Genomic DNA, 12,606 nt, shown 5'->3' on the forward strand with positions numbered 1-12,606 from the left:
CTCTGTGTCTCCCCTCCCCTTCCACCTCCCTTGCCTTCCTAGAAGCAAACAAACTCCCAAAACTAGCTGTGCCTGCCTGTGTCCTCTCTCTCTCCTCTACCCTAACTGCTCTCACCAACTTCCTCCCAGCTCTGCTCCACCCTTCCTGTTTCACCCGTTCAGCAGGCTCCTCCTACCTTAGGCTTCCATGACTTAGGCTTCCTGTGATTTAAGCAGGTCACATGGGCCTATTAATGGGTGGGAAATATCTTTGAATTAAGCAAAAATACATTAACAATACATGGTATTAAAAAGAGTGGCTTCTAAGCCAATGAGTAACTTGGGATCATTGAAAGCATGGTGTGGTTTCCCAAATGCAATCCAGCTTGCTAGGTTCTGGACCCAGTCCATCTTCTGCGGTGCCCATCATATATGATCAGCAAGTATCATTGGAGCATATACTCTGTACCAAAGAGCTTATGTTCTCATTTGAGAGGTCAGATATGTACATTGAGCCATTAGTAAATAAGACAGTGTTGTTCAGTGTAAATAGCCCTAGACTGGAGGGCTAATTAAGTTTATGAGCTGTATATGACCTTGAATAGGTCACTTTGCCTCTCTCAGATGGTTCCCCTATTTAAAGTGAGGGGATCAGTCAAGTCAAATCAACATATATTAAGCACCTACTATATACCAGGCACTGTGCTAAGTGCTGAGAATACAAAGATATATGTGTGTGTGTGTGTATATGCTTGCATGTATATGTATATTTGGTACAGACCTATGATTTCATTTCATCAGGATAGGGAACTCCCCCAGTGTAGAAACTTCCTCTACAGCGATCTAGTGCAGATCACCAATTTTTCTATCACTAGTCGTCTGAGAGAGTATTTTGGGACACTGAGAAGTTAAGTGACTTGTTCATGGTCACAAAGCTAGTGTGTGTAGTAGAGGTACTTGACCCAGGTCCTCATGAATCCAAGACTGTTTTTCTAACCACCATGTAATGTGTCATCTACATGAATGCATAGGAAACAGCATTTCCTATATATGAAACACATGTATGTATACACATATGTGTGTATGAAACAGGAAGTACATATACTTATATTCTCTCATTGATTTTAATATGGCTGTATGTATGCATGTGTTCATATATGTGTATATTTGACCTATGATTTCGTTTCATCAGAATGGGGAACTCCCACAGTGTGAACACAACAACATCACCACCTTGGAAGGATGGAGAGTGTAGGCATATGGCTGCTACGTATTATTAACAATTGTTGCTGGGTAAGAAGTTTTATATACATACGCACATGTGTATATATCTGTGTACATACATACATACATATACATGTGTATATAAACATGTATGTGTGTGTATGTATACACACATATAAGAGGCAGTTAGATGGCTCAGTGAATAGAGCACTGGGTCTGGAGTCAGGAAGACTTGAGTTCAAATTTGGCCTCAGACATTTATTAGCTGTGTGACCTGGACAAGTCACTTAACCTCTGTTTGCCTTCATTCACTACAGAATGAAATGGCAGAGCACTTCAGGATCTTTGCCAAGAAAACCCCATAAAGAGTTGTTGGTATGTCATGGTCCACAGCATCCTGAAGAGTCAGAATGATTGGACTGTATGTAGGTATGTATTCTTGCATATACAAAAATATGTACATACACAAACACAATACATGTACACATATGTGAATATATGCACGCAGTTAGTCATAATAAACTAGATCAGATTTTCACACATCTATGTGTACATACATACAGTTAGTCATAATGTAGGATAAATCAGAGGTGTCAAACATAGTACTCAATACTTTCAAGTGCAATTTAGATTAAGATGTAATTGGGAATATTTAACAAAATAAACAATGATGCAGTAGAACATAGATAATGTTAATATGTGGTTTTCTGAGCCAATATGTAGCCCACAGGAATCCTTACATACAGTTTAGTTTTCCTATGTTTATTCAAATTTAACGTCACTGAACTAAATCAGATGAATCACATAGATGTATATTTTGGCTTTCAGAAGGGAACTCTCAGTGAGAAAATTCCCTCTACTAGGACAGATCAACAAATGCTTTGTAACTTATATTCCTAGAGAATTTCCTGCCTGGGGTTTTGAAAGGTTAAATATCTTTTACAGGGCGACACAGCTAATATGGGTCAGAAGTAGGACTTGAAGCCAAGTTGTCATGACTTGGTGGTCAGCTCTCTCTCCATGACTCCCTGTTGTCTCTCAGCATTCTGTTTGTCTGTCTGCCTGCTTGCCTGTCTGTCTGTCTTTCTCTTACAAGTTAAAATATGGGCAATATATAATCTCACATTTTCCCCCCCAGCATGAACAATGACTTTGATCTCTTTTAGATGTGCAAAAATATCTTTGCCCATGAAACAATCAGTAAATAAGGGAGTATTATATGCACTTCAATCACTTCCTTGAGTACCTATGATGTATTATTTGACACAGATATAGAAATAGATAAAATGTGCATAGTAGGGATTCAAATCATTAAATTGATTAAAATACATCTAACATTATCTCATAGAATTTAGATGTAGAAGGAATCTTAAGGATCACTTAGACCAGTGGTGATTCTCAAAGTGTGGCCTGGGGATGCCTAGGGTCAAAACTATTTTTGTAATAGTACAAAGATGTTTTAATTTCTAATATAGCAAATGTTGAGAAATATAAATCACATAAATAAAAGCTCTTTTGAGGGGCCCTAGATAATCTTTAAAAGTATAAAGGGGTCCTGAGATAAAATTGAAGTTTGAGAACTGCTGATCGATATTAACTAACCTCCTTTATTTTTGCAGAGGAGAAAACAGGCTCAGAGAGTTAAAGTGACTTGCCCACAGTCACAAAACTAGAAAGTTATTGAATCAGAACTAAAAACAAGTCCCTTCACTCCAAATCCAAGGCTCTTTCCATTGCACCACACTGTCTTGCGTTCATTAATTTTTCCATGTCTTATCTTTCAAATGAGAGGGGCAAACACAGCAATGACTATATGTAAGGACCAGCATAGGGCTAGGTAGGTGATTTATACATACACACTCACACGTTTGCATGAATGTAAGTATGTATATATGTGCATATGTATGTGTATATACACACTTATGTGTATATAGGTGGTATATGTCTACATACATACATACATACATACAATTTGTTAGTTGATTGATCCACTCACTAGAGGAAACTCAAGCCCATGGTTGACTCCTCTAAGGGGGAAAGGAAGAGTCAGAGCTACAGAGAGGAGGAGGCTGGGGTTATAAATCCTCCCTGTGAGTTCAAGGGATTATTTTGCAATCAAGAGCAGGTATCAACTCTTGTGTTAAAAAATGGAACAAAGGATGGCCTACAACAAAGGACTGTGAACAGCTTTGGGTGTAAGGAGGAGGATGCTTTTTTGGATCACTTCCTTCAGAAAATAAGCAGGTGGGGTGGCAGTGGGGGGAGGTGGATGGAGAGTGACTGCAACTATACATTAGCAATGAAACAGATGGGTGCACAATGGCTTAATCAGTGGTAAATGTGGGGCAGCTGCCAGATGCTAACTGAACAATTGAATGGCTTCTTAGCAAGGAGATCCAGGCCTGAACTGGTCCAGTGACACAGCACTGGAAGTGGCTGCAGAATGGCAAGGGAACATAGAGGTCTTTGCATTAGGCAGTGGCATATTGGGCCCTTCTGGAACCTATGACAGCAGCCTCCATCTAGAGGGATCGAGGGTAATTTATACTTTCCTTCTTATCAAAAAGTGTGTTGGGAGTGACCCAGACATCTGCCTGTCAAAACTTTCTGATATGACCTTGGAAGACGTAAGGACTCTGATCAATTCAATGACCACTTATGATTTCAGAAGACTGATGATGAAGTAGGCTACCCGCCTCCTGACAGAGAGGTGATAGACTCAAGGTATGGAATGAGATATCTATTTTTGGGCATGGTAAATGTGGGAATTTGTTTTACTTGAGTCTGCATATCTGTTAGAAGGGTTTTTGTTTTTCCCCTTATGTAATTGGGTGAAGAAGTGGGAGAAAAAGAAAACCTAAATAAATAATTTTGGGGGTGTGCTTGGGAGATTGAATCATAGATCAATCAGTCAATCCATCAGTGAAACATTTATTAAGTACCTACTATTTGTCAAGTGCTGTCCTAGGTTCTTGGAATACAAAGGCTAAAAAGAACAGTCTTTGCTCTGAAAGACCTTTCATTTTATGAGGAGAGAAGATAAGTACAGATGTAACTATATACTCTCATATACATATACAAATATACATTCATATATAGATATAAATGCATAATACATTACATACAAATAATACACATAGATATATTTATATGAATACACACATGTGTACATATATGTATATATGCCGTGTACACACATATAAAATAAATACAAGGTAAATTAGGGGGTGGGAGTGGGGTTCTTTTCCAAAGTAAGAAGGTAGATATGGTCAATGTGTTCTCCCTCTTAAACGCCATTCATCCCTTCCCTCCTCCTCTTGCTCTGCCCCCAAATGCCTGGAGTTGCTGATAAGGAAGTAATAGTCCTATCTTGCCCCGTGGCCCCCAGCATTGTGAGATGCTGAGTCCTTACTAAAATTATTAAATTTATTCATTCATTCATAACATTCAACAATGTTTCCCCACTGTGTACGAAGTCCTCAGATGGATACTGGAGTAGATTTAGAGTTTGGATATGGTATAGACCCTGATGTCATGGAGCTTATGGTCTAGAAAAGGGATGAGAAGGGGCAAAGCCAAAATGGCACAAGAGTAGAAAGAAGTTTAGTGAGCTCCCCTCTGCACATTCCTCCAAACAGATCTAGAAAAAGCCTTAGCCTCAATCTTGATAGGAAAATCCTGAAAAAGTCACGAGATCAGGTAAGCATAGGGAAACAGACATGGAAACTGGCAGATGCTGGGGACAGACTCAGAACAGGAACGTAAAACCGTGTGGAGCACTTTAGCACCTAGGGGAGACTATCTACCAGGACAAGTGTAGGTCCCTGATCCATATGGGTCACTGTGACAGGGACAAATGCAGACAAGTTACTTTGCCATTTATGACTGCATTCCAGGCCACAGATTCAGGGCAGACTAAGAAATGGATCAGTGCAGAGGAGTAGTATTCTCTCTAGGGAGGCCCTTTGCAGTACGTTGAGAAAGAAGGAAATTCAGAAGCCAACAGCAATTATATGATTCATGACCCAGGAGCAGAGCAGGATCTCAGTTCCAGCCTCTAGCTACTCTTCTACCCTTGAAACTGACTCAGACCCAGGTCTTGCAGATCTCAGACCCAAAAGAGAAGGGGAACAGCAATAAGTCTGCCCTGGACCAGACCACTTTGGAAGCACTAAAAGCTAATGGGTTCCTAGCTTGTCCCTGAGATCTTGGAATCATATGAAACTCAATACCCCAAGAAAGTAGTGACAGGACTGACCCAGACATTTCCTCCAACGTGTAACAGAGCCCAACTTTGACATGAAGTTCAAAGTCAGGAGGTAGATTGGAAGAATGGCAGACAAGAAAAAGAATATTATCACAATAAAGTATTATGGAGATGGGGACGCTCAAGAGGCAAACATAGTAGAGAAGGGTTCCAATACATCTACCAACAATGCCTCAGAGGAAAACACAGGTTGGAGGCAAATTCAACTAGAATTCCAGGAAAAGATGAAGCAAGAGTTGTTTTTTTTAAGAGTTAAAACATGCTTTTATAAGTGAAATGAGGGGGGAAATGGAAAAGAAGTTTGAACTTTGGAAGAAAAAAGTTGGAAAGGGAATTAAGAGCTTGGCATAAGAGGTATAAAACATTGTCCAACCAACAAACTCCCTGACAATTAGAATGGACCTGATAGAAGCCAGTGAGAACTCCACAAGGCAACAGAAATATTCAAACAAAACCAAAAAATAGAAAATAATGTAAGGTATCTCATAGCAAAAAACCAAAAAACAGGAAAAGTAATCAAGGAGAAAATAAGTTTAAGAACCACTGGACTACCTGAATGCCATAGTCCCCAATCCCCCTAAATATCGTATTTCAAGAAATCTTTTAAATCTTAAAATAAAACCACTCAAATCTTCATTCTTGAAGAAGACCATGACATCAGGAAGGTAATACCATGACATGCAAGTGAATTGGATATAAGTGAGGGAGGGCTGTACAAAGTTGCCAGCCTCACTTTCCCCTCTGGAGCCATCTGGGTCCAGTGGTCAGATATGGATGAGAGCAACTGGAGATGGCCCATGCTGCAATGGGAACCTTGATCTTTTCAAGCTAAGGTCTTTAGCAGATCTCGGTTTGACTGAGGCAGCACCCATTCACTGATTAAGGAATAATAAAACATGAAGCAAATTAGAAATAGAAGGAATATACCAGTGACTTCCTGTAAGAAAACCTAAAGTAAAACTTCCCAGGAACATTATAACCAAAATCCAGAGATTCCAGGTTGAAGAAAAACATGTTGTAAGCAGCCAGAAAGAATGATTTTAAGTATGAATATAAGTAAATCACCCACGATTTAGCATAAAGGTACAGAGAGCTTGGAATATGATATTCTCAAAGGCAAAAGATACGGGCTTCCAGACAAGAATAATTTACCTGGATACAAAAAGGTTAGTATAATGCTACAGAGGGAAAATGGATCTTTAATGAAGTAGAGGATTTCCAAATATTCCTGATGAAAAAGTCAGAGCTTCAAAGAAACTTTGAAATTCAAACACAGTAGTGAAGAGAAACATAAAAAAGTAAACATGAATGAACAATGATAAAGGAATAAATAAGGATAAATTGCTTACATTCAAATATGGGTTGATGATACATGTGAATCCTATCATTATTGGAGTTCATAGAGGAAGTCCAATTAGGCAAGGTCTGGGAATGGTTTTGTTGTGTTGATGATCTAAAGACTAGAAAGAGAGTGAAAGTGGAATATACTGAGTGAGGGAAAGTAGAAAGGCAAGTAAGGTTAGGGGAAATTATTTCGTATAATCAGACCATACAGACATCTATAGAAATAAGGAGGACAGGGTTGGAGGGAACAGTTGACATTTGAACCCCTCTCCTCTGAACTAGTGAAAAGGAGGAAAACATCTACACTCAGGGGGAACAGGAAGGAAAGCAGCAAAAGGGAGGAAGAGAATTAGGGAGATAGTAGATTAAAGAAGAATTTAGTCCTAAGCAACTGGAAAATGTTGCCATTTGTTGCCTCATATGTCTAAGGACATAGAAAAATATTTATTAGCTTTCTTTGCAGTGGTAAAGAATCTGAGGGATTGTCCATAAATTGGGAAATGGACAAATAAGTTATGATATATAAATGTGATAGAGTACCATTATGTTGAATTCTTATCAGCTTAATAACCAACCAGGATTCCAGAGGACTAATTGTGAAATGTGCTACCTACTATACATATATATGTACATATGTATGTATGTATGCATGCATATATGCACATATACATATACATATATTGACATGCTATAGAGAAGTGAAGGATGAAGAATATGAAATGGGGCAAAAAGGCTTTTGTTTTAGTTTTTTTTACATAGCCCATGTGGACATTTGTTTTAATTGATTTTACATGTTTGCGGGGAGAGGAATGGGAAAGAGAATCTTGTCCAATTTAAATAAATAAAATATTTTAAAGGGATGAGACACAATCACAGATAACTATAATATACGATAGATATTTTAGAGAGACATAGAATGTTATGTGAAATCATGAGGATAAGAATTGTTGAGATGGGTGTGTGTGTGTAAGAATCTAAAAGGTACTAAGTAAGTGTCCAGTTTAAGAATGGGATGAGAGTACTACAAGAAGCTGGAGCTCATATAGGTTATAGTAGTAGTTATAAAAATATTGTCCTCTCCAACAAGGAACCTTGCACATTCCTTCCAAGGAGTTCAAAATCTCTCCTGTGCTGTCTTCTCAAATTAGAGAATGAGGAGCAAAGTGACCTAGAAAGCAGTCTAATGCCATGACCAATGTAATCAAGGACCAAAGTCAATTAGTTCCTTGACAAGTGATGCATCTTATGAATGATGCCAATATTCTCTAAGGCTCCACCCATTCTTAGTTGAGAGTTCTTTGGTCTCTGCACCATTTATTTGCAAGTGTGACTTTCTGTTTATCATGTTTGAAAGATGCTGAGCCTAGGAATTAATGGTTAATGGTAATTAATGGTCTTCTGTCCTTTTGTGAATCTTGAGAGCATCCACAAAACTTTTTTTTTCACCAAACAGAAAGGATATTTAAGGTTTTGTGATTGGCTCAGACTGGGGATTTGTTCAAGGTTGAGTCCCAGAGGAAATAACGATTCTCTTTATCAGGAATGAGGTGGCAACCAAAAAAAAAAAATCTATAGAATTTAGCTAGATGTTCTCTAGGAAATATTTTAGGCCAATATTCATAGGATAATATATCACAAATTTAGAACTAGAAAAATCTAGTCTCCTAATGATGGTCTCACTTTTAGAAATATTGAAAGCTATTTGGGAATGAGATTCAATACGAGGTTAAACCATGTCCCCTCTGAAACATCTTTCTCCTCCTAGTTCCATAGTCTCTGATATTCCTGGCTAGTGAATGGTTCTGATTCTTCACTTTTGATTTCTTCTACCCTGCAGGGGACAGCATTGGGCAAAGAACTGTGGAATTCATGTGATTAAAAAAAGAAGAGCATTTGCTTCCAATTATTCAAATTACTCTTTGCTAATTAATTAGAAAAAGTAGGTTGTATGTACATATGCAGACATATATATTAATTCTTGCTTGGCATAAGCATACCTCCCCCTGAACCTTATTGATATATTTACCAAAAATGCTTTTGTCTTCCTTATCTTATTCTGTAGGTCATTTTCTAGATTCGTAGATCTTTGCCATAATCTTACACATTGTGGTTACTACTCACTGGAGGATTGCTTGTCAGGACAGCTGTGTAAGCTGTTATATGCATTGCAGGTCTGGGCTGTCAACATAGATACTAATGTTCAGGAGGGAATCATTAATCTGCTGCTATTGATTTTACATGCACATACATGCAAACATATATACATATATCAGTTGCATGCAAGCATATTGCATGTGCATATTTGCATAAACTCATATATACAATGTTCTTGTATATGTAAAAATTTCAGAGAAATATTAACCCTTCCCTCTCCCAATTATACGTACATTGTTGACACAAAACTTTCTCTTATTATTGTTCAGTTGTGTCCCCATTCATGACCACATTGGAGTTTTCTTGCAAAGATAATGGAGGGGTTTGCCATTTCCTTCCCCAGCTCATTTTACAGATGAGGAAATTGAGGCAAATAGGATTAAGAGACTTGCCAAGGGTCACAGAGCTAGTAAGTATGTCAGGCTAGATTTGAACTTGGGAAGCTGAATCTTCCTGACTCTAGGCCTAGCACTCTATCCCCTGCACCACCTAACTGCCCAAACTTCCTCTTATCAACTGGCATTTATGTAGAGCTTTCAGGTTTACAAAGCACTTTACAAATATTATTTCCTGTTATATTTCTCAACAACCCTGGGAAGCAGGTGCAATTATTGTTATTCCATTTTACAGATGAGGAAAGTAAAGTTGTCCAGTGTTTTAAAATGTGACTGTAAAAGAGATTTGATTGCCTTGTTTATCCTGGACAGATGCAAAGAGGTATCTCTGAACTTCTGCCAGTGATCAAAGGAGCTGGTGATGTAGAACAGATTCATGGGCCATGTCCTATCAGCCCGTACTTTACCTACCATCCATCATCCAACCCCTAAGCCTTTTTCCAAGTGATGATTGCACCCTAAACACATAAAATTAATCACCACAATAGCCCAGCCAGGTGTCTTGCCTACAAAATTATCTCTTGGCAGAAAAAAAAAAAACAAGCCTGAGAGGATCTGACAATGTCTCATCAAGTCCCTTCAAACAGCTTTGCGTAACAGATGAAGACGTCACAGGGGGATCTAAAAAGTTTTGATATTCTTAGAGCCCATAGAAATTCTTCATGTAAAAATAAAGCAAAAACTGCAACTTGGAAAGACCCTTCTCTCACCAAAAGAAGGTGCCCTACTTTCAAACAATATTACATGGCTATTGAGCTGACTGAAGCAACAACATATGACGTACCTAAGGATACCTATTTTTCCTTCTGAAATCATATAGGCCCTCATAGCACTCTGGTACAGCTAGAGGAGGTCCTCTAAGTAGCATTTGTAGCAACCATTTATTACACGATTCCATAAATCTATGATGTTTAAATTTCATATGACAATCTCTGTTTAACTTGACAGTGGTTGATAGATTCAATCATACATGTGCTGTATGTATATTTTATCTTAACTAATGGACCTCTGGCAACGACCTATATGTTTCAATCAGATGGAAGTTCAATTTGTCAGTTATCTTGCTGGATCTGCAGGGCTACTGTAGAGTTGGTGAAAGGGAAAATAATCACAGGGAAGGAGAGAGAGAAAAAGATGTAAAAATGATAGTCTTAACCATATCACATGATGCTTCCAATATATAACTCTGGGAAGGCAGCCCATCTTTCAAAGGCACGGAATATGAGATCCACATTCATTCAGGCAGCTTTTTACCAGTGGGCTCTTCCTAGATCGTGGATTAACTGTAAATCCTTATGATTTGCTTCTAATTGAGAGCTTAGCTTTTCCTGTTAAATTCTTCTTCAAAAGAAATGCTTCTTAAAGCATACACATCATCGAAAGCAGCCCAGCTTGTACTCTATAAATTTGGATAGTTGTATGGGAGAGATGTGAGAAACACATTCCAAGCTCCATGAGCACCAAAATAAGAAAAGACAGCTGAATGGCCCATTCTGAATATTTAATTCTCAAACTTGTAGGTCCCTGCTGTGAGGCTCATGTAGTCTGCGGGTAAAATAAGGCTTTCATAAGTGACTCTGGGGTCTGCCTATAATGAAATCTGTATTACAATTCTGCTGCTCGTTTTCTCCAGGATCCTAATAAATACACTCTCATGGCACTTAATGCAGAAGAGAAGGAGATAGATTATAAATGAACTGCTGTGGGTACCCTCAGATTACTCCCATTCTCTGTGCTTAGAATTTTTCTTTCATAAAATTCAAGCCTGCAATGTGTGTGTGTGTGTGTGTGTGTGTGTGTGTGTGTGTGTGTGTGTGTGTGAGAGAGAGAGAGAGAGAGAGAGAGAGAGAGAGAGAGAGAGAGAGAGAGAGAGAGAGAGAATGAATGCATGTATATGTATGCATGTGGGATATTGCCTTTTTATTTCTTTCTCTCCATTCTTTCCTCCCTCCCTCCCTCCCTATCTTTTCCTTCCTTCCTTCCCGTCTCTCTTTCTTTGTTTCTTTCCTTCTTCCTTCCTTCCTTCCTTTCTTCCTCCTTTCCTTCCTTCCATCCTTCCTTCCTTCCTTTCTTCCTTCCTCCCTTCCTTCCTTCCTTCCTTCCATCCTTCCATCACAATCATTTGTCTCCAAATTGAGAGGTAGCACGGACAAAGCTAGCATCTGCCTAGTGACAAGGTTTCTTTATTGCCACCTAAATGATTACTATGCAAACAAAGTAAACTGCACTGGAAACAACAACAACATCATGTTTTCTCACAGTATGTCACAAAGGAGCAAGAGAATAGACTATAGTAACAAATGCCCCCAAAGAAAGATGCTCAGGAGGGAGAGCTGATGCAAAAGAAAACAGCTCCTATCAGAGCTATATGATATTGAAAAGATTTCGTAAGGCAGCATGCTTTTTTAAACCAGTTTAGTGTGCTTCCCATGGCATGCTCAAAAGTAAATGGTGTATATTTAATAAATAAGGCAATCAAATCATGCTCCTTAGTATATGTGTAAAACTGGGAGACTGTCTAGCCTCCTTACTGACTTTTTTATATGAGAGTGTATATATATATATATATATATATATATATATATATATATATATATATACAAACACATTTAGAAGCATATAAGAGCATTTTTATATGAATACTTTGCATACATAAGAATATTCATATAAAATATTAAACTTTTATATAAAGATATTCATCTTAAAAAGTCTACTTTAAAATATGCTAAAACTTGCACAGAAAGAGGCCTAGGAAGGAAAGACCAGTGCCAAATTCTGAATTGGCCAGTTTTTATTTCAACATTTGACTGTGGTTATGGGGCAAGGGATGCAAACTTTCTCATGAATTGTGTCCAGTTTACACTTCACAGTTGTTGTAGGGCGGGTGTTAAAAAGATCCTCAGGAGTAACTTTGTCGGAAAAATGTAATCCCTCTAGGAACCAGAGATTTCAGAAGGAAGATGATAAATGTAACCAAACTAAAGTTACCTTCCATCACATCAACTTTTCATATGGGTGCTTTGCCACTGTTAAGCAAAGAGACATCAAGTTGAATAATGGTATCCTGCTCTATTTTAATAGTTCATTTTGTCTTAATTACAGTTCTATACTGAATAAATTATTTTAAATATCCTGAAGTGATTCACTTAAGGACACTAGATCCAGGGAACAAGGACATTTGGATCTCTCCATCCAGGTCCCATACCTTTTAAAGCTGGTTTATTCACAAAAAAAAAGTATTTC

The 12,606-nt window shown here is 38.2% G+C and overlaps 1 long non-coding RNA gene across 1 annotated transcript in view; it reads left to right on the forward strand.

The window, feature by feature from the left end:
• Positions 1 to 1,150: 1,150 nt before the first annotated feature.
• The window catches only part of LOC140519335 (uncharacterized), a 24,559-nt gene continuing 13,103 nt past the window's right edge, over positions 1,151 to 12,606 (forward strand). Inside the window, exons 1-2 of the long non-coding RNA XR_011972185.1 lie at positions 1,151 to 1,632; positions 3,771 to 3,927. This is a non-coding gene — a long non-coding RNA (uncharacterized lncRNA). The remainder of the gene's footprint in view (positions 1,633 to 3,770; positions 3,928 to 12,606) is intronic.

Source organism: Notamacropus eugenii, chromosome 1, assembly GCF_028372415.1.
Source record: "Notamacropus eugenii isolate mMacEug1 chromosome 1, mMacEug1.pri_v2, whole genome shotgun sequence".
Taxonomy (NCBI): domain Eukaryota; kingdom Metazoa; phylum Chordata; class Mammalia; order Diprotodontia; family Macropodidae; genus Notamacropus; species Notamacropus eugenii.